Consider the following 21,665-nt stretch of genomic DNA (forward strand, 5'->3'; position numbering starts at 1 on the left):
TCTTTCAAGTTCTCTGACATGTTTGGTTGCCAACGTATTCAGCAGAGGGAGGATGGACAGACAGTGATCTCCTGGACTGTGTTATGTGGGAAACCGGTATAAATACAGACACACATCAGTTTTCTCTGCCTTTGCGAAGTTATGCTTCATGCCCATTTTCAAGCCTATGTTGTCTCCCTGTGCGTGGCCTGAAACAGTTAACATCAATTTAATTGCAGATGATTTTTGGAAAAATAGGTGCCTACTCTGCCTATTTTCTAATTTCCAAGCCGCTCCACGGTGGCTGCTTGGCTGCTGCCTGCCCCACTGCTAATGCTCCCACTTTCCTCCCCGGCTTGTGCAGCTGCCCCCGGCATGTTCCTGGGACAGGGAACAGTGACGTAGGGTCTCCTGGAAGCCTGTGGATGGGGCCAAGCAAAACACAGCTGGGCATCACCCCGGGTACCTCAAGGATTGCTGCACCAAGTGAGTTCCCATTGTCTCAGACATCTCATTGTGCTTAATAGGGACGGAGGTGTCTGTATCGCTCTCATGGCAAGCCAGGAGCTGGGGCCAGGAAAGGGAGGAGTTTGGGAGTAGACACATCTCCAGTTCCTCAAGGTAGGAATCACTGCTTATCTGAAGCAATTTTGGAAAGTTATTTCAGGTGTGGCTTCCGCGACGGAGACGATTTCACACTGGTGGAAGCCACCACAAAGTGTGCCACAGCGCTTGGTGGCCCCAACGCCTCCCCAGTTGCACGCTGCTGGTGCTGCTCTGGCTCGCTGCCATCCTGCTCGCTGCCTGGCTTGCCGGCTGCCTCCCGCTGAAGCCCACTCTCCTTTCCTCCTGCCCCCAAGGAAAGTGATGGTGTGAGTGATAAACCCACCTTCCCTGTGGTGTCCATCTCAGTATGGACCCTAGCAGGGAAATGGTGGGTGGGGTGGTGAGTTTAAAGATGCCCAAAATGGCACAGCTCAATCATTTCCTTGTCATTGCTACCACGGTTAACCCTTTGGTTGCCATCCCCAGAGGAGGTTATCCGTGAAGCTCTGGTCGTCTCTTGGGCTCATAGCTCAAGGCACGACAGGGCCTTCTGGTATGCTGAGACCTTTGGCTGCAGCCAGTTTTGCCTTTCCTGGTAACAGTCACCTTTTTATCCTCACTTTCATGGGAGGTTGCTGCGCCCACTGGGAGGCTGGGCCATGCGTGCCAGCTCATGTCTGGGAGGTGGTAGGGCAGGGCTTGTGCTTTGGGCTGGCACGCGGTGTAGAGCATGAAACAAGTCAGTAGTCAGGGGGAGCACAGCCAGCGAGAAGCAGGAGACTCACTGCCCCTCTGGGCAGGGTTAGACTGGGCAGAAACCTGGCAAGGAGGATGTCTGCCAGGTGTCCAGGTTAGGGTGCAACCCAGGCCATTAAAAGTCTGGGTATGTGGGAGCTGGAGCTGCTGTCTGAGCTTGTGAGAGATCTTTAACTCTTTGTATCTTGGACACTCATGGAATACAAATACTGTTGCGTCCTTACTTCTTTCTGCTCCAAATCGAAAAGCTCAGGACAATTTCCCCTCTGACATAAAGGCACAGCAAAGTATATATTAAGAAGAAATGGAAAGGAATCACAGAAACACAGACAAGTCTAGGTTAGAAGGGACCTCCCAAGACCATCTGGTCCAACTTTCTGTTGAAAGCAAGGCCTCAGATTAGGTTATTCAAGGCTCACAGAATCACAGAATCACAGAATTTTCAGAGTTGGAAGGGACCTCTAGAGATCATCTAGTCCAACTCCGCTGCTAAAGCAGGATTGCCTAGAGCACGTTACTCAGGACATTACTCTTGACTGGCTCAGTCAAGCCAAGTCTTTAGTATTGTTGGTGAGGAATATTACACTCTTTTCAGGCAACTGATCTTACTCTTTGGTTGCTCTCACAGCAAAGAGTTTTTAATATTCAAGTAGAACTTCCTTTGAAGCTACTTGTGCCCATTGCTGCTTCCTCCTGTCATAGTGCATCCTCGTGAAGAGATGCATCTTCTCCACAGCTACCTTTTAGGTATTGGAAGGCAGTGATTTGGTTTCCCCACCAAAATCCTTCCCTTCTCAAGGCTGAGCAAGCACAATTCGTTCAGTTGTGAAGTTCTCCAGCCCCTTAATCCTGCTGATGCCCTCTGGACCATTTCCAGGCTTTCAACATCTCTCTTGAATTGAGGAGAGAAAAACTGGATAGTCTGTTCCAAGCGTGGCCTAACAGGTGCTGAGCAGAGTAGGAAAATCACTTCCCTTCATCTACCGGCAATAGTCTTATTAATTCAGCCCAGGATGCTGCTGGCCTTCATTGCTGCCAGGATACATGGCTGCTCATGTTCAGTTTGCTCTCTGCCAAGACACCCTGTGCCTTTTCAGCAGAGCAACTGTCCAGCCAGCCAGTGCCCAGCTGGTGCTACTGCTTGGGGTTATTCCATCCCAGGTTCAGGACTTGACATTTATCTCTACTGAACCTCATGTTAAACCTCATTCTTGTTGGCCAGATCTCAACAGCCTGTTGAGATCTCTCTATATGGTGGCTTTTCCTTCCAGCACATCTACCTCCTCTCCCAGGTTAGGCTCGTGCTCAAATTTGGTGACAGTGCATTCAGTCCTACCTTCCAGATCATTTATAAAGCTGGATTTCATTGACTCCAGAAGAAATTAATTTGTGCCCAGCTGCAAGCATGACTTTGAGCCTTTAACCACCACCCTCTGAGCTCAACAGTTTAGTCAGTTTCTCATTCATTTTGTATTGCGTCTGTCCAGTCCGTATCTTAATGGCTTGTCAAAAAGGATTTTGAAGGAGGCTGTGTCAGACACCATGCTAAAATCAAGGTAGATGATATCTACAACTGTCCCCTCATCCACTGAGCAAATTGTTTGGTCAAGCATGATTGACCCTTCAGTCTATCCATGTTGACTTTTCACAGTGAGCTTCTTGTCATTTGTGTGCCTGGAAACAGCTTTTGTAAGAACCTGTTCTATACTTTTTTCAGGGACTGAAACAAGACTGACTGGTCTGCGGTTTCCTGGATCTTCCTTTTTTGCTCTTTTTGTAGGTGAACATGGTATTTTTTCTTCACCAATCTTCAGACTGTAAGACCTGTCTCCACACAAAGCTGTTTACTGTTTGGTTTTCACTTCCACTGCATGGGGGGGGGCGGGGGGGTAATGTGGTTGACACCAGACAAATTGCTTAAAGCACTATGGATGACAACACGGAAAAAACAGAAGGTCAATGTGTATATTGATACCAGTCCAAATTAGTTAAACAGGACAAATTCTGGGCTGGAAATTATGACGGTTCATCTTGTCATGACCTAAATTCTAGAGATGCTCTGGTTGATGGTGGAATAATCCTCTCTGCAGATCTAGGTCCAGTTCTGGGTAGCATGAGCTATCATTAAACATTATTGTTGCAAGTTTTATTTAGAAGGGACCAGTCTTCAGTCTAGCATGCATTCAGCAATCAAGATTTTGGTCTCTCTGCCAGTACCTGGAAGCCAGGTCTCTCCAAGAAGGAGTAAGCTTGGTTTCACAGGACTATTCTGATATTGAATGCTGGTGTCTGGTACCATGATGAGGGTCATTAGATGGAGTTGTCACCTCCTGAGGGGTAGTTAGACTTCTTTTAGACGTCAATTATTAGCTGAAATATCTGTATAAAGTTTGCACAGACCAGTTGTCCTGGTTTGAGCGACACAAGACTAATTTATCTTCTAATGCTTGGGAAAACTGCACTTTTAGAAGATTCTAGTAACTAAATTTGGGAAAATATATACTTTATGGCCAGCTATGGTATGTGGGTTTCAAGGTGTCCGTGGTTTTGAGTTAGCCAGGTGCAGGGATGAGGAAGAGCAAGACCCAGGCACTTGACCCAAGCTGGTCAACAGGATTATTTCATACTATCAACATCACATTCAATATAAATTGGAAAGTTTGCTGAGGAGTTTTCTATTCTATGATGACTGCAATCCATAGCACTTCTTGCCGTGTTGCTGGACCCCTGAGCTCTTCCCTTCATCCCGAAGCCATAGCGCTTGCGGTGTCCAACATTTGCTGTCCACTGCTGGGACTGCACAGCTTCCTGCTGATAGAATGGGCTGAGTATAATCCTTGTATATTTTATATTGGTATCGGGATCTTTAATGTTATTAATGTTAATTATCTAGTCTTATTCTATTAAATCTCTTTATATGTCAACCCTCGAGTTTCCTTGTTTTTTCCCAATTCCCCTTCCCAGGTGTGGAGGGATCATCAGGTGATAGAATAATTGTCTAAACCACAATAAATTGTTGTGGGTTTCTCAAACCGTAACCCCAGTGTAGTAAATAAGTGGCCTAGTTTTGGACTGATGTTGATATCAATAATTGTAGGTATCAATATGTATTTAGTCAATGCATTTAGTCGGCACGATTACACCGACTCTCAGATCTGTGTGTTTCTTTCGTGTTGCAAAACAAGCTGCACACCTTTAGCCCAGACTTTCCATCTTTAAAACATCTTACGCAATGATACCGTAGTAGTTGCATTGGAACCTGCTATTTTTACATTTTAATAACCACCACATTGAGAAAAACTAGGAAATAGGTGCTCTCTGCTGCCAAAGGATGGATTTTTCTGCTCCAGCTCAACAAGTGACCACATCCTCATATATCAGCTATTGGTGGCTCACAATCTGGCTTCTGAGAAGAGCAAGAGCAGAATAGCATGGGCTGAATGGGAAATTGTAGAACGACCAGGGAGGTTCACACGAGGCCTCTGAACGGTACTGCCCTCCTAGGCAGTGACTGCCAATGCACAGCCGCACGTGGGTGTCCTTTTTCCACACCTATGGATTCAAATGTTAAGGTGTAATTGTAATTACAGTTGTAATTGTAAGGTGATTGACATGACATTGCTTAACACTGTTATTAATATTCACAGAGCTGGTAGCTATGTGCTGTGTTAGGCTTCTTATATCTTTACTAATGAAGCATATCCTCAAGCCTTCCCTCTAGGAGGGTGGAAACCTGGCATCCACCCAGGCTCTGTTAATACAAACCCCAAGTTATTTCAAGATGGTAAGAAGGAAAGTGTGCTTTTTTGCTCCCCTTTTCCGCTCTTTTTTTCTTTTTTTTTTTTTTTTTTGCCCCCCCCCCCCCCCCCCCCGAATTACCCATTTCTGGTCTGTCTGGAATGAGTCAATAGAAAACTACTGAAACATGTCATTGCTGCACCCATGGTCAGTACTACATGTGTATACTTTAATAGGCAGCTGAGTTTAAATAAATATGCAGACCTCCTCTTTTTGGCTGAGCAAGAAGTGACAGCTGTTTGCACTGGTGTTTCCCTCCTGCCGCGGGCTGCCTGCTGGTGTTGCAGAGGTGGAACTGTTCGGGGTGTCGTTTGCTTGAAACACTTTATCACGGCTCCCCGCGAGCCCTCCCTCCGTCTGGCTGCTTACAGGTTTTCAATGAAAGGCCCCGTTCACACATGCGGCAACTCGAATTATCTCTAAATAAACTCGTATATGTGGAGTGCAATTCATGAGCACTTCCAGCGCGATGATAAATGGCGGGCAGGGCCAGCGCGTACGAGGTGGCCCCTCAGGGATGTGTCTCCATCAGGTTGTGCAAAGATTCAGTAGAAGGGTGTGGAAACGTGACCTTAAAATAAGAGCTGTGTCTTTCAGAGACCAGGCTGTGAGTGACAGGCATGCAGTATTTGATCTGTCGCCTCTTGTCTAATATTGTGTCTCCAGAACTTGACAGATAGTTTGGGTTTTACCCCCAATTCCTCCCTGTGTGACTACCAATCTCCTTCCTGCAAAACAAGTCATCTTAGCCTTTAAAACACACCTTAAACAGAGCCAGGTCTGATAAATAATAACAATAAACTCTAAGGATTTATGTACTGTCCTGCTATTTTCCAGCCCTTGCTGACATGATTCTTGAACTGCAGTTGAGCTTTGATTTAACAGAGGCCATTCTTCTGTGATGACCAGGAGGGGAAAAGCCCACAGATACGAGAGCCGTAGGAGGTTGTGGCCAGGTTTATCCCAACAGGTTAAACAGGGACAAGGCATAGCCCTGAACACCGATGTATACCTGTCCGTACTGTAGGCTGTTAGCACAGCTCCAGCCCACACCGGCTAGCGCTTCTCCAGACAACGCCTGGCCACTGTCTGGGGACTCGGACTGGCCAGGGGCCATCCCCAGTAGTAATTTGGCTGCAGGCACCTTGTTCTGGGGAGGTGAAAGGGCTTAGCTGTCTGGGTACGAGCTGCTGGGCAGTTGTCTCCAGTGCCAAGGAACAGTCCCTGGCTTGTCTTATTTACATGTGTGGACAAGGTGAAGGCTTTGGGATACAGGAGCCTCAGTGGCGAAGTTACAACATATGCGAATTTTGCAATTCTGGATGCGATTTTGAAATACATATTTCTGTTGAACTTTCAGGTACTGCTTTCAGATACCGTCTCTCTTGAAAACCCTGCACTTGCTGAATATTATTGCTCCCATATGGCAAGGAAGGGAAGAAACGCTTCGTCTTCAGATAGCAGACATAAAAGAATGTGAAAGAAACGTGAAACGACTGGGGAGGCGTTTTGTTCTGGTCTACAGAGAAACTATAGGAGATTCATAGATTGCTGCTGATACAATTAAAAAGCATGCTGTACCTCCCTATTTGTGAGAAGAAGGAGGAGAAATAGAAGGAAAGACTGCTCAAAAACATGGAAATACCAACATAAATGGTAGGCAATCTGATGTACAGGTTCTTACTTGTCACACAATGTCTAGGCTTTGTCTGTACACATCTGTACCAGTGTCTACTTTGTTTTAGGCATAAACGCATAGTAAAAGCCATCCACTGTAGTTGAACTGGTCATACTTGTAGTTCCTGTTAAAAAAATTACTCTTTTTCTGCCCTTAAAATATCAGGTGAAGTTGATACAAATAAATAAGTAGTCTTACCTCTAAGGAGTGATGTTCCTGGGGAAAAACCTGTATTCTGATCTGAAACAATGCTGCAAAGCTTATCCTGTATAAACCATTAGTCCTGGAATCCAGCACAGCTGAATTATAGATTAAATGTATTTTGGTTCATTACGTCAAAGTGTTGCTTGTACTGGGGAACCGAAAACTGGACACAATGCTCCAGATGCAGTCTCAAGAGTGTCAGATAAATGGGAATTATGACTTCTTTCAACTTACACAGTTGTCTCATCAATAGAAAGTAGCCTGGTTGGTCAGCCAAGAGATCAACAGCACTCTGCTTGTCTACATTGACCCATAATAGGTTACCTTTAGAGGAGTTATGTCTTTGGCTAAGGCACTAAGGCTAGAAATGTGTCTGACTTGAAAAGCAGAAGGTGGGCCTGGGTCCTGTTTGTATACATTGGCGTATCTGCATGACTTGTTAAAATGGAGTCCCATGAGCATAGGGTGTATGGTGAAGAGCAAGCATGTGACAAGATCTAAAGGTAGCGGGGATTTGTCTGGTATCTCAGAGGGCTTAGGATGTAGGATGGTCCTTTCTCAGTCCTGAATGTTCTTCAAACATGGTACCATACCCATCCAGTCTTTTGGATCTTATGCTTTTTAACAAAGCTAGCCCTGAAGGAAGGGACGTGAGACTTGACTCAGGCATCTCGCTGTAGCTGAACTGCTGTAGCTAGTGGAGCTGCACGAGGCTTTACAACACATTTATGCTAAAGTGAAGAACCATGTGAATAAATTAGTAGCCCTAAAGTGCTGAAAACAAACACTTTGGGATTAATTGAGGGGATGTGGAAAAAATGCCCCCTCTCCTTGCCCTGCATCGTCTCACATCCTGATCTTTGACTATGCTCACCAAGGCGGGTGAAGGGGATCGGCAGATGGAGGAGGCTATAAAGCTCTTGTCGTGTTCCCAAGGTCTGAAATCAGTTGACAAAATGTGTGCAGCCACAGAGCAACCTGAGAGCCTCTCTTCTCAGGCTGGGAGGTCTGAGTGCTGCCAAAGGCTTCTGGCCCCCTCTCCCAGCCTGATCCTTTGAAAGAATATCGTTTGGCTCCATGACACTGCGGGTCTGTTGACTTGTGCTTGCGTGTTTGTGCTTGGATGTGTGCACAACTCAAAAGCAGGTCTGAGGTTAAGTAAAGCCCCTTGCTTGGTGGGGAACCTTGATCTACATGTCACAGAACGTGACAACTTCCATAATGGTTTTTAAAAAATGCATACGGGATTAGCTGCCAGCTTCTAGGGGAGGCGTATGCGGTAACCACTTGAAATATCTAACTTCTGGGCTCTGCCCTCATCTCCACAGCAGTTTTGAACAAATCGTTTGATTTGTCTATGCCAGCCAGTTGATCTGTAAAACTGTACTATTTATCTGACATCTTTGAGTGTTGTGTGGCTTATTGAAAGTCTTTTCACAGTAGAGACTTAATGTAGGCTTTAGTGATTTTTTTTTTGGTGTTCAAATTGAAAAAGAGTGTCTTTTTTTCTTCTTTCTCTCTTTATAGACAGCCATATAATACTTCTGAAAATTTACTCCTTTTATCATGTCTTAATTCAGGCATCTAAAACCATGGCCCATTTTGAATTTGGGCCACCCACCTCTGCCATGGCATGACACAATTTTCTCTTGGTTGGGCACACAACCTAACTCAGCTCAGATGAGTATGGAGGTGAAAGTGATAAAAAAATGGGATGTTACATATCTTGGCTGCAAGGATATGACAAAGTTTTGTCCTGTGTACATTCATTGTAGCATGCTCATATGTTCCTCCAAGACAGTGGGTTTTGCTCTTTATGAAATGCCTGTGTAAGCATGAAATACTGGAAATAAAAAGACACCTGAGGACAACTTTGCAATCATTATGGATTTTTATGTCAGGAGCGACATGACTGCTGGGGTCAGTAATAATACCCAGAGAGGGCCTGCTTTTCATATATACTAATAAACAAGTGTTGGGGTATTTACGTGGAAAGAGGAGTAGTTATAATGCACATCCTATATATTCGGTAGGTAGAAACCCAGAATGATGCCATGTCCCGCTTGTCACCTTCTAAGGACGCCTCTTCTGCCAACATTTTAGTCATTTGCTAACGATATCTCATTTGCTACATCCTTTTCAGGAATACACTTCTACACATCTTGAAAGAGTTTAGAGTTGAAGTAAAACTGGTTCTCCCATCCCCACTGGACTTCAGTGCACATGAGAATGAGAATCAGGTAAAAGGCTTACGAAAACAACTATTTTTGGCTCAATCCTGATAGGACAACAGCGCCGTTGTTCCGCTCTGATATTCAGTCAGTGTGACTCATCTGTAGAGGACTTTCTGGCCCATTTTCTTTAAAAATGTGCTCTATCCAGAGAACTGACTGGGGCTTTCTAAAACAGGAAACACTGAAGAAGAACATATTGCTTGTTTGCTGGGTGTTGGTTGACCTTTTCTACACCACCACAGCTCAAAAGGTGGAACATGTACTGTCTTATGCAGTGAGGTGTTTTCAACCAAAAGGGTGTTTCTATGGACTTTTTTTTTTCCTTCTGGAGGAAGAGACTAATGGAGAGAATAGGTCTCAAGGCTCCCACGGAGAGTCACATCGGGTGTCCTCAGAGACTGATTAAGTGATGGTTGCTTCAGAGTGGCAAGAGTTGGCAAGACCGGAAGAGGCCACTCTGAACCTCACCCTGTCCTCTGGTTATACCTAGCTAACCTCTGGTTTCAGAGGATTTTCCAGGTCTTTGGGACTCCCAAAGCATGAGGACTGCTGCCAAGCTTTGAGGGTGCCATGACTAGTACAAATGTGACACTCAGCAGGAGCCTGGAGATATTTCTTCCTTGAGTCACTCTGTTATCTAGGATGCAGAAATGCCACTTTTCCCCAAACTGAGGAAGAATGAAAAATGCTTTCTTCAGTCACTGAAGAAAGAAACATACATTTGAGAGCAAGAATTAGGGAGAGCTCAGGCTTGTCATCCTCCTAGTGAGGACATGTCCCTTACTTTTCACTTGTGTATTTTCCCTGAAGATATAATCTGAGGCTGCAGTTGGACAAGATAAGTGCTTACTTAGTGTAGAGCTCTGAATAATCTCTTTCTCAAGGGCTTTAAGTACTGGGTTGAAGTAGGACTTTAGAAAGGTAGGTGAAAGCTCCCTTTGTTGAGAAGAGCTTCCATGCGTAGAATCTGGAAGTGGGCTGACGTGGATATCGGTGGCCTGCTTTGTTAGCTGTAGTGAAAAATGGTTCTGCTGAAAGCAGCGGCAAAAATGCCATTGATTTTAAGAGATTTTAATTTCATCCCCAGTATGTGTATTTGTATTACTTTTTTTCTCACACTTTTTTCTGTTACTTTTGGTATGTAGGCATGGAGGACTTGTGGAAAATACTGATATGATCGAGACACCCTTACCATTATTGTGAGGGGTGGGCAGATGCCACTGTGGAAAGACACACTTAGAGTATTGCCTGACACTTTGAAATGCTTTTCATTTTTTCCTGCCTGCCTTGCTTCAGCTTTCCAGGTTAAACTTGTGCAAGAATGATGGATCTTCTTATTTTGAGTGTTCTGTGTTTTTCTTCGTTATTTAGATAGTGAACTTGCAAAATATTCCTCTTAGCAGGGCAATTCGTTCTCAACTGGATCTTAATGACAGCAGTCCTCCCCTTCCTGGGAAAGTATGTGCCTCTGGTGAGGGATGCCCACCTTTCACAAACCACAGCTAAAACTTGTTTTTTCAGTGAAACACAAATCACACAGCCGCTCGCAAATGTCAGTTTTTCTTAGTATGAAGCAAATATGCATTTTGTAAATGTGGGACACAGACATATTTTGATGTGGGTCTTGAACAGGGCTTCAGTATAGGGATAGCTCATCTTTAATTTATAGTTACATGCAATCGAGCCATTCCAGGAAAAAACATTTTGTGGTTCTTGGGCCAGGGAAGAAGAAGAAAAATAAAAATCTTCTAATCTAAACAGGAACAGTTACAACACACGGTACAGAACTATGTTCCCTAAATAAAAACTTAGTGTAAAGCTCTTGAAGTATTTTTCAGGATTAAAATCACTGGGACATTGATGCTAAAACTCTTTTCTTCACTTATTCTTTCTCTGGGGAAAACAGAAACACTCCTGTTTGTTTGCTACCTCTGCTGCCACAAGCAGGTTAAGTTAAATCCAATTGGTGTCCGGTCACAAGTGGTGTTCCCCAGGGCTCAGTGCTGGGGCCGGTTCTCTTTAGTATCTTTATCAGTGATCTGGATGAGGGGAACGAGTGCACCCTCAGTAAGTTTGCAGACAACACCAAGCTGGGCAGGCGGGAGTGTTCATCTGCTTGAGGGTAGGAAGGCTCTGCAGTGGGATCTGGACAGGCTGCGTCAATGGGCCAAGGCAAACGGCATGAGGTTCAACAAGGCCAAGTGCCGGGTCCTGTTCTTGGGTTACAACAACCCCGTGCAGTGCTACAGGATTGGGGAGGAGTGGCTGGAAAGCTGCCCGGCAAAAAAGGACCTGGGGGTGTTGGTTGACAGCCACCTGAGTACAAGCCAGCAGTGTGGTCAAGTGGTCAAGAAGGCCAACAGCATCCAGGCTTTTATCAGAAGTAGTGTGCCCAACAGGACTAGGGAAGTGATTGTTCCCCTGTACTCAGCACTGGTGAGGCTGCACCTCAAGCACTGCATTCAGTTTTGGGCACTGCAGTATAAGAAGGGCATTGAGGTGCTGGAGCGTGTCCAGAGAAGGGCAACAAAGCTGGTGAGGGGTCTAGAGCATAAGTCTTATGAGGAGCGGCTGAGGGAACTGGGGTTGTTTAGCCTGGAGAAGAGGAGGTTGAGGGGAGACCTTAGCGCTCTCTACAACTACCTGAAAGGAGGTTCTAGAGAGGTGGGTGTCAGTCTCTTCTCCAAAGTAAGAAGCAACAAGACAAGAGGAAATGGCCTCAAGTTGCACCAGGGGAGGTTTCAACTGGATATTAGGAAACAATTCTTCACTGAAAGGGTTATCAAGCATTGGAAGAGGCTGCCCAGGGAAGTGGTTGAGTCACCATCCCTGGAGGTGTTTAAAAGATGTGTAGATGTGGCACTTAGGGACATAGTTTATTGGTGGACTTGGCAGCGTTAGTTTTACAGTTGGACTTGATGATCTTAAAGGTCTTTTCCAACCTAAATGATTCTTTGATTCTATGATTCTAAGCTATAACCACATATTTTAATCTGATTATGAGACCTGGTGCAGGAAATTCTCTGGCCTCCCTTGTGCCCAGGGTTGACTTAGTTGATCAAAATGGCATTTCTGGCCTGAAAGTTCATCAGTCATTAGAGCCCAACAGAAAGCTTATCGTAGTGTGGTATGTTTACAGAGGGACTTACAGTCTTTTAGGAGTTGAAAACATTCTATAAACAGTAATTGATGCATGCTTTCTTTCCACACAAATGCAACTACCACCAAGGATGAGGTCTGTCTTGTTTTTTACAGGGGATAGCAAGGGGGAAGATGTAGGTAGGCAGCATGTAATTATAAAAAACAGGAATTTTATCAGAATTTTGTGTTCACTTTTGGGGAAAGAGCTGTGGGACTTTTTAAGGGTCTGTGCAGGTTGGGCAGTAAAGTACCAGCAGAAATGTCACCTTTGGATTGTGTTGGGGTTATTGCTTCTGTACCAGCAGTGGGAATATGTTGCTGGTTTATCGTTACCTTGGCCTGGAATATCTCAGTGCCCTTTGATCAGCGTTTGGGTGAGAGAAATTTCATTGTACCTCTTGTTTGGCACTGCAGGTAATTGTGTACTGCAAATACAGCTGCGTGTCTGGCAGCGTTCTGCCTGTGTGCCTACCTCTTGTCCAGACCAGCTGGCTGGTCTCCTTGCTGAAGGCTGTTACCTCAGACAGCGTAGTTGTTCTGCAGTGTGGTATATTCAGCCTTTGCTGATGCTCACCACAGCTTCTCCTGGAAAGAAAACGGATACTTCACTAATCTGTAAGAAATTGGCTAGTCCTAAACCATAGGAACAACGAAAAGCTTGCAAGGAAACTGCTGCTCTATCTTTATCAGCCATCCTTCCCTTATTTCCATCAGATGCAGCTTTGCTTATGTCTCTGACTCCTGGGGAATACTCAAATTCTGTTCCTCTCCCTTTTCGTCAGACCAAGTGGCTTCGGGTCTATCCAAAACACTTTCAGTTTGAGGGGAGTCTTTCTAATGCTGTCAGCTAGCTTTGGATCTTCTCCCTCACATGCACCCCTTCTGGAAATCAGAAGGCATGCGTTTAACTCATTCTTAGAAAGCTGATCTCAGGAAGGCAGAAATCAAATAACTTCAGTGTAACACCTGGATGCTCTGCTTGAAACAGATCTGTCAGAGGGTTACTCATCCCAGAACAAAGAGATAACAAAGGAAGGATTTTTTCCAGGATATAGTATGATTTCTAGTATCTTCTATTAAATACAATTCAATAGAAAAACATAGAAGACAAAGCAATCTTTTTAATGCAGCTTGCTTCCTCTGCCTCATGGGCAGATTCCAGAACGACAGCTGACCAACTTCTTACACCCCTACTTTAACCATCCTTTCTGTAATAAAAGACCTATTAAACTAGTCTTCTCTCACCATTTAATATATGCCAACATGGGCAAATGCACCATGATTCTGTATCAGCACTGGCAAGTACCTATGGGAGCTAAGGAAATGATTTTTTTTTAATTATTTTTTGTTAATACCCTTGTCACAGAGGGGGTGTCTCTTATGGAAATAGAAGCTTTCTCTATTTTTGGCCTACTGGGCAGAGGTCTAAATTAAAAGAGCTGTTGCTCTTCAGAAGTCCCAAAGGGATGGAAGAGCAGAAGGGCAGAGGGTTGGCTTCACCAGGGAGCAGGGCAGCAAGGGAAAGCCCGGGGGGAACAAGGAGCAAGCTCCATGGTGCCTCCTCTGCGCCAAGGTTTATGTATGGATCCCATGTGCCATTGTACCCTGACTTTGGAGCAAAGCATAACTGGGGCAACTACCAATGAGGACAGCTCTTGGCCAAGGGTGGCTCACAGAAGTGGCAGCTACCACCAGTCACTCCAGGTGGATGGGTTCAGCTGCTGAAGGAGCACCCAAGATGGAAAGAGGGATAGATAAAACTTCAGCTGTTCTCCATCTGAGCTGTACCTCTTGGTGTCAGATGGGTCATGCACGAAGGGTAGTTCTGAATTGAGGATCAACCTGGGCTTCTGGAGAGTCCTGGGCATGCAGGAGCCTCTGCTGGAAGAAGGAAAGCTGAAAATTCAGCTTCTGCCTGAGCTGAAAAAATGTCAGCAAGGGCAACTGTCTGGGGTGGATGGCAGATTTGAGTGGTAGTGTAATAAGGAACATGGCTGCATATTGTTTCCCTCCTTTCCCTAAAGAAATGATTTAATGTCTTTAATTCATTACTTGCTAGAATGAATATTATTTGTGCCAAAGAAAATCTCAGCTGTCCTCTTAGGCATCTGGGCTGGGACTGGTGCTGATTTTACTGCTGCTCTTCAGCAGGGGTCTTTGGAGTCTAAACCTGACCCCTTCAAGGCTTGGCAGAGGGGTTACATGTGCGCTGTGTCTGTGTCCCTGACTGGAGCCTCCCGATGCTACTGAAATATTTACACCAAATAAGAACGAGGACTTCTTTTTATCTCCTTGTGCTGAGTGGGATGTCAGCTTTTGGGGATGCCATCTATGTCTGCCTGGGAGGCACTGGATCTAACACAGGGGAGTGATGGGGAATCTGCAATAAAACTGTGGATGTTCCTATCCTTCTCCTCAGAAAACCTGAAATCTAATAAAAATGTTTGTTTATTTATTATTTTACCTTGACTCACTCTTTCGGCTCTTATTTTATTGCAGCTGTGGAGGTATTAAGTAAGAAGAACGTTGACTGTGGTCAACTTCGTACACACTAAAGATGTTATAAAAACAAAGGCTACTGTAAAAGCCTTTAAATAGTTCAGTCAGTCTCCTAAAAAAGAGGAAACTTGCTGTTTTATAACCAGTATTTTCCTATCATGGAATAGGATCGGGGGATTTTAGAGGATGACAAATTGACTATGAGTCAGTGGGTCAACATGGTGCTAAAGGAAGCTGCTCTACTGGGCTGCAGGCAGTGTGGGGTGTACTTCAAAAAAACAAATAAAAAGTACCCAGACACTCAGTTTTCTGCTTTCCTCAGCGGTGGCTGGACCACTGGATTCAGCTTGGGGCTTCATGTTAGAGAAGAGGACAAGTGGCAGTCTGGAGAGGAGACCACAGCAGTTGTGGAGAATGAGAACCAGTATTTTTGCAGTTGGCCTGATGGGAAGAGAAGTGAGCAAGGACAGCTCATGACAATCACACACAGAAACACTCAGACTCTGCAGCAAGGCACCTGATCGTCAGAGGTGCTCTGTCTCCAGGGCGCTGCTCTGTGTGGGGTGAGAACTGTAAAAATACATCGAATACACGAGACCGTATCTCAATGAGAAAACGGAGTCCCGGCTGTTTGGTTCTGTTTGTTATTTTACTTTTGCATCTGATCCAAATTGCAAGAGGGCTGATACCAATTCCTACATAGACAAATACAGTGAGAAAAACATCCTGGGTGGTTTAAGCCCGAAATCCTTGGGGAAGAGTTAATCTGGAGGGTGCCTTTTTATTGTCCTTACTGGCAAACAGCTGATCTGACAAGAAGCCTGCGCCAGTGCTGAAAGCTCACAAAAGTATTTCAGAAGCATCTTAATTCATGGCTCATATCTCAGTTAGTGCCTCAGCAGAGCCGGTTGCTCTACAGTAAATCTTTCAGCATTTGAGCCCAGCTGCCTCTGCCCTTTTCTAACAATAAAGAGGAGGGTCCATTCTTCTCATTAGTCAATAAGAGCTGAATTTAAAAATAACATGCTGATGTTGCTGCACGGAAGTCTTTAAGTTGGATTAAATATGAGGGAAAAATAAATCAAGGGAAGAGCAAGCTACAAAGGGAATTGCAGATTCACTTCGCAGTCTGAAAGATTTTTAGGGCAGGGACTGTCAATTATTTTGTTTGTTCAACAATCTCAACTTAAATGGGGCCTCTAGCTGCTTCCACAACGTAAATTATTGATGCTGTTAGGATCCGCAAAAGACATGTGCCTAGCTTTAAGCACAGGGGTAATAAAACTGAAGTCTAGAGGAATTCTTTTGCTCAAAGTTAAATATGTGCTTATATTCTTTGGGCTTCTTGTGGATGCTTTAGATGCTTGTGTACCTGAAATGATCTTGAAATAACAAAGCGTGCTGTGCTATGATGGAGGATACAGGTCTCAATAGACACACTTGGAGGTTCCAGATAATTCTCATGACCTCTCAAACTCAGCCCCGTTGACTTCACAGGAAACCACTTGAAATAGATAGTCCTTATCTGAAGTGACAGCAGGTACACGATCCTAATAAAAGAAACATGGACACGTTGCACATCATCCTGTCATCACGTTACCTTGCCTGACAAAGCAAGGTTGCATACTGTGATCTGAAGAGATCCGAGGTGACACGGCTCCCAACAAGGCATCCCAGCTGATGGAAAGGGAGTTGGGAGGTGGGAAATGCGGGAAGGGAGTGGGGCTGGAACCACCTGGAGCTGTGGCTCAGCACTCGCTGGTTGCTTTGTGCTGGGTGGTCCGTGTCTGCACTCCCGGCAGCAGATGGGAGTTTGTGAGGTGCCAAACTGAGCCTTGACTAAGCAGGAATAACAAAAAAAAAAAAAACAAAAAACCACCCGCAAAACAACAAAAACAGAAAAAAAGATTAATATTCCTCAGGCACGGAGGACTTTTTAGGCTTGCTGTTCTTCGTCCCAGCCTCCACACAACCTGCGCTACGGCAGATTTCAGGCTTTTACAGATTTTCCAGCCCTTGCCTTTTGGAAAAGCCTTGCTTTGTTTTTGGCTCAGTTTACACTCCTTTTCAGCCATCTCTCCCTCGCTCGGAGGTGGGAGTTTGCAATGTATTATGCATGATGTTATTTAAACCGCTATGTTGATTGTGGTTTCTATGGGGCTTTTTTTTGTTAGTTTTTTTTAATGTATCACCTGCCTTTGGGAGCAAGGCACTGCTGGCTCGGCTGTCCTGGCTGCTCAGGCGAAAGGGCAGAGGTAGCTATGGGAGAGGAGCTCTAAGTCCTGCAGATGCGATGCCACGGTGATCAACAAGTTCTACCTGATTACGTCTGGCTGTTTGTCCTGCTTAGGGCCTCTGTTTGTGCTCTCTGGATCCTTCAATCTCTCTCTTCTCCTCTCTTCGCCCTTTCACACATTTGCTCTTTCCTGAGGGATAGGTTGCCGGTAGCCTGCGGGAAGCAGTGACTGTGCTTCCAGCCAGAGGAACACCCTTCAGGAGGAAGAGTGTGCATCAAAGGCATCCAGCTGCTAGAAAGGAGCTCTGGATTTTCCCTTTCCTTTACTCTTCCTGGGCAAAGGAATACAAGCCATGTAATGCTTCCACTTCAGCTGAAGCCCACCTGAAGAACAGAGCTGAGGGACAAGTCTCCATTTCTTACAATGGAGTTGTCACCATGGATCTCGCTCTTTCAGGAACAAGGTGATGCAAAAAGCCTTTGGGCAGATGCACAGCAGGAGTCCGTGAGAGATCTGCCTCTGATGAGGCTCCTTCACCCGCAAGCAATACTCTACTCACCCCAGTGCCTCCTCTTTCCCCTCAGCAGGAGACGATGCCACTCCAAACCAAGTGAGATTGTGCCTCGCCAACTTTGCCAAGTGCTCAGGAGGAGGTTTCGCTCTGCAGAGAGACAGGCAGTCTCAGGGTATCCCATGCAAGGTGGCAGCTCCTGCTCCTCTCGCCTGGAAGGGGATCCTTGGCCAAGCCTGGTGGAGCCCATCTTGAACTCTCTGTTTCAGGAGACCCTGCTGAGCATGGATGGGTCAGAGACTACCCAGAGTTCTGAGACTCCCAACTCTTTAAGCGCTGTCACCTGAAGAGATTTCCTTTCTTCCGACTCCTGGCTGCTTCCTCAAAACCTTTCCCTTCAGGCAGAGTCTTTTTCTGAGGGTGGGTGTACATATGTCCTCCTTGGAATTGCCATCGGAGCTGTGCTCGCAAGGCGCTATGCTATGGGCAGAGAAAAAATGATACTCGAATAGAAACTGAAAGAAGAAAAAAAGACGAAGGGAGTTACGCAGATCAGGAAGCCTTAGATGATCGAATGACACTTTTGCCCCTCTGCTGAATTGTGTGTGTAAGTGTGCCATTTGATTGTGCTGAATCAACCCCACCAAAGGTAGAGAGACTACCACCTAGGGTAAAGAGATGCCCTTTAAACAAGGAAAACTTGAGACCCGCGTTAGTCTGTGTGCTCCTGAAAAAGCTGTTGGACACCTCAGGGACGTGCTTGCAAAAGGCAGTTCTGCTTCATGGCTACATCTTCATGGCTTCTCCATCCTCAAGCTCCATGTGCTGCCATCACACTGCCTGGTGCCAGTGGAAAATGTCTCCCAAATACAGAAAACCTCCATATTCTGGTGTGCTGAGCAGCCACGGCTTCTGCTGTAAGGCCATCACCCACTGCTTATCTGGGCGCTGTGTGAAACTTGCCAGGTTTCAACCTTGGAAATCAAATTTGGTTCATCAATCTTTGCAAATCTTTTGGCAAATCACTGGCTGAGCAACTTGTCGGCTACACCAGGCTGACTCCCGTGCTTACACGAGCCACTTAATTTAAGATGAAGAACCAAAGAAATTTGAGGTTCAGACTGTAGGGTTTATTTTCGATTTTGAGGGGAACTGTTTCTGGCTTCTTGCAGAACAAATCTGGGGTTCAACCCTCCCTTTATGGTGCCGCTGTGGCCCAGGCAAGGGTTAACATCTCAAAGTCGCCCGCCCCGCTGCCCACCCTGCAACAGGCTTAGCTTGCCCTTCCATTGTTTGGACTAAACCTTCCCAGATTTACTTACTTCCTTTTGATGTCTGGCAATGTTTGTTTATTAGCGCCAGTGGCCTGTGTTAACTCTGAGTAAGTCTTTGACTAAATCCCATTCTCTGCCTTTCCTCCTCCCTTCACGGGCTTGTGAGCTGATAAACTTCAGTGCTGGCTTTCAAACCCAGTGAGGTTAAACATGAACTTCTTACACCTGCCTGCTTTCCCAGCTAATGGACTCTGGTGGCTGCCAAGAGAGGAGTCCTTTTATGGCAAAGAGAAGGCTGCAAAGGCTGAATTCATTTCTGGTTCGTATGTTCAAGAAGTGGGTTTTTAACTCTTGGAGAGGAAAGGATTATTTTAGTGAATTCCCTGCTGTCCTGAGGTCATCTGCTTAACCACAGCAGAGAAATAATAACAGGACAGGTATTAGCCGGTAAGTCACATGCTGTTACATATAGTCCACCAAGCACTATTTTATTATTCCCTTTTTTCACAGTGCTTAAGTACCATTTTAGGATTCAGAGTTTAGTCAGCTTCAATCTAAAGTATGAAGAAGAAAGAAGATGAGAGCTGTTTGGGAAATGATAAGTGCTTCCTATGGAAACATTTGCAGCAGTTCTGTTTTTCCTTTAATCATGGGAAAGTTCCATTAAAAGAACAAACCCTACCCTCCCCCCCCAAAAAAAAAAAAATCCCCATGTTTTTTCACATTTTTAATATTTGAAAATTCTTATTTTGCTATGGGTTGATCTCAGGGGAGGACGTATTGTAAAATCCCCTGCGACTATTTGTGCCTTTTCATTTTAAGGCACAAAAATTCCTGACTAGCTTTTGCTTGTTTTATTTAATTACAGGCGTAAGCCCTGCTCTCAAACTCCATACAGGTTATGTGCTCTATGTTAATATGATTATAAAATAAGGCTACATGATAATAATTTTAAAGTAAAGAATCTTTGGATTTTTATTACTCCATTATTTTGTCTTCTAAAATGCTCTTCATCAGCAATGATTAATTCTTGAGTCATCAGTATCTAAGAGTCCTAAAACATCTTTTCGTTGCTTAAGTGTTCTTTTTTACAGGATTTACAAACCCATTGATTTTTAAAACCGCCTTTCAAGGGGATATAGGCATTCCAGTTGGGACAGTAACTCTGTTGTGGCAGGTCTGTACTTTTCTATGTAGTAAAAGTGTCTTTGCCAGAAAGAACTTGCATTCAAACTGGAGGTGATTGACAGGTGGCAAAGAGGAAGGATTATAGAATATGAATTGCAGAGTGAATCCAGATTGCACTGAAAGGTTTTAAAAGCCCAGGGAAAGTTTGTGGTCATCCAGAACTGAATTTATCATGACAGTCAGACAACGTAATAACAGCCCTCCTTTTTCTTTCCACTACAGTATTTTGCCTTCATATGTTTTGTCAAACTGTAACATTTGGGGAAAAGGGTTTTACCTCATTTTGGCAGTGATTCTTTGGGCAGTGCCCTTTGATCTCTTTTGATGCGGTGGTGAAAAGGCCTCCGCTGAAGGTTTCTGGGATGGTTTAAAAATCAATCGCTCAGTCCCTGACCAGCCCTGGCAGAGCTGCGGCGGGGAGTAGATGTCTGCCTTTCTGCCCCTCCTTTTCACAGCATGGATTCCCTTCTCCATCCCAGTCCCACAGCAGCTTCTCCATCAGTGCCCCATGCCAGCTCGGAGCTGGAGATGTACCAAACGGTTTGGCCAGGAGAGGCCACTGATGGGATCCACAGGGATGCTAATGTTCCTGACTTCCACCAATCTCCACAAGCATCTGGAACCCGGTCTCCCGGCTTGCAAACCAGACTTCTCAGGACCTTTAGGCACAGAGAAGGAGAGCAGACCGCTATTTAACTTTAAAGATCAAAGCCTGACACTGTCCTCCTGTAGGTAGATATCTCTGTCCATTTAGAAACTCCTCGGTTTCAAGAAGTCTCCGGTTTACACAATCATGGCTTTCTCCAGCCCTTCCCGCAGCCACCCTAATGCCAAGATGTGCACAGAAATGTTCTGCAGAAGCCTGGAAACAGCTCGCTGCTTACCAGGAGCCTGGGGGCACTATTTTCCAATAGGTCAATATTTCTTAGATTGTTATGATAACCAGTGACAAAAAACCTGTTTACATGGAAAACAGTATTGATGTAGCTAATGCAATTGCAAACTCCAAGTGCATTTCAGTGGGAATCTGCATATAGACACAGTTCTTTGTAAATGAACGCCCTATTTCCGTAGCAGGCTTCTTTCAGAATAAGGCAGAGATTTGCCTCGTCTTTAACTAGGCTTGTGAGTCACAGAAAGGTTTTGGTTCTCATTTCTGCGTGGACAAACCCCAAGCTCTTGTATGTTCCAAATATCTTCCTTTAAACATTTATTTGCTTATTGTGGTGCTGGACTGCTTGTGCCCTTTACCTGAGCAGTCAGCTAGTTCCCTTTGAAGATGTTTACTAATTAAATCAGAACAAAGATGGAATGAATGTTAAGCACCTTCAAACACTTGTTGCATGCTTCAGTCCCATGACTGTACTTCACGAGCTGCTGTAAAATCTATACATTTCGGAATACACCACATAGCGATTCCTTTAATGGATCCTCTTTTTTAAACATGTTAAGGAAAAAAAAATCTGGCTTGTTTCATAGTCTGTTTTTAACATCTGCAACTTTTACTGTAGGAAAAGTGCACAGTCTGTTGGATCTGGCAGACCACTGAGACCCAGCACGGTGGATCCCAGCTCCGACTGTGGCTTTGGGAAACTTACTGGCTCTGCTCCCTTTCCTTAT

Source organism: Vanellus vanellus, assembly GCF_965231255.1.
Source record: "Vanellus vanellus genome assembly, chromosome: 2".
Taxonomy (NCBI): Eukaryota; Metazoa; Chordata; class Aves; order Charadriiformes; family Charadriidae; genus Vanellus; species Vanellus vanellus.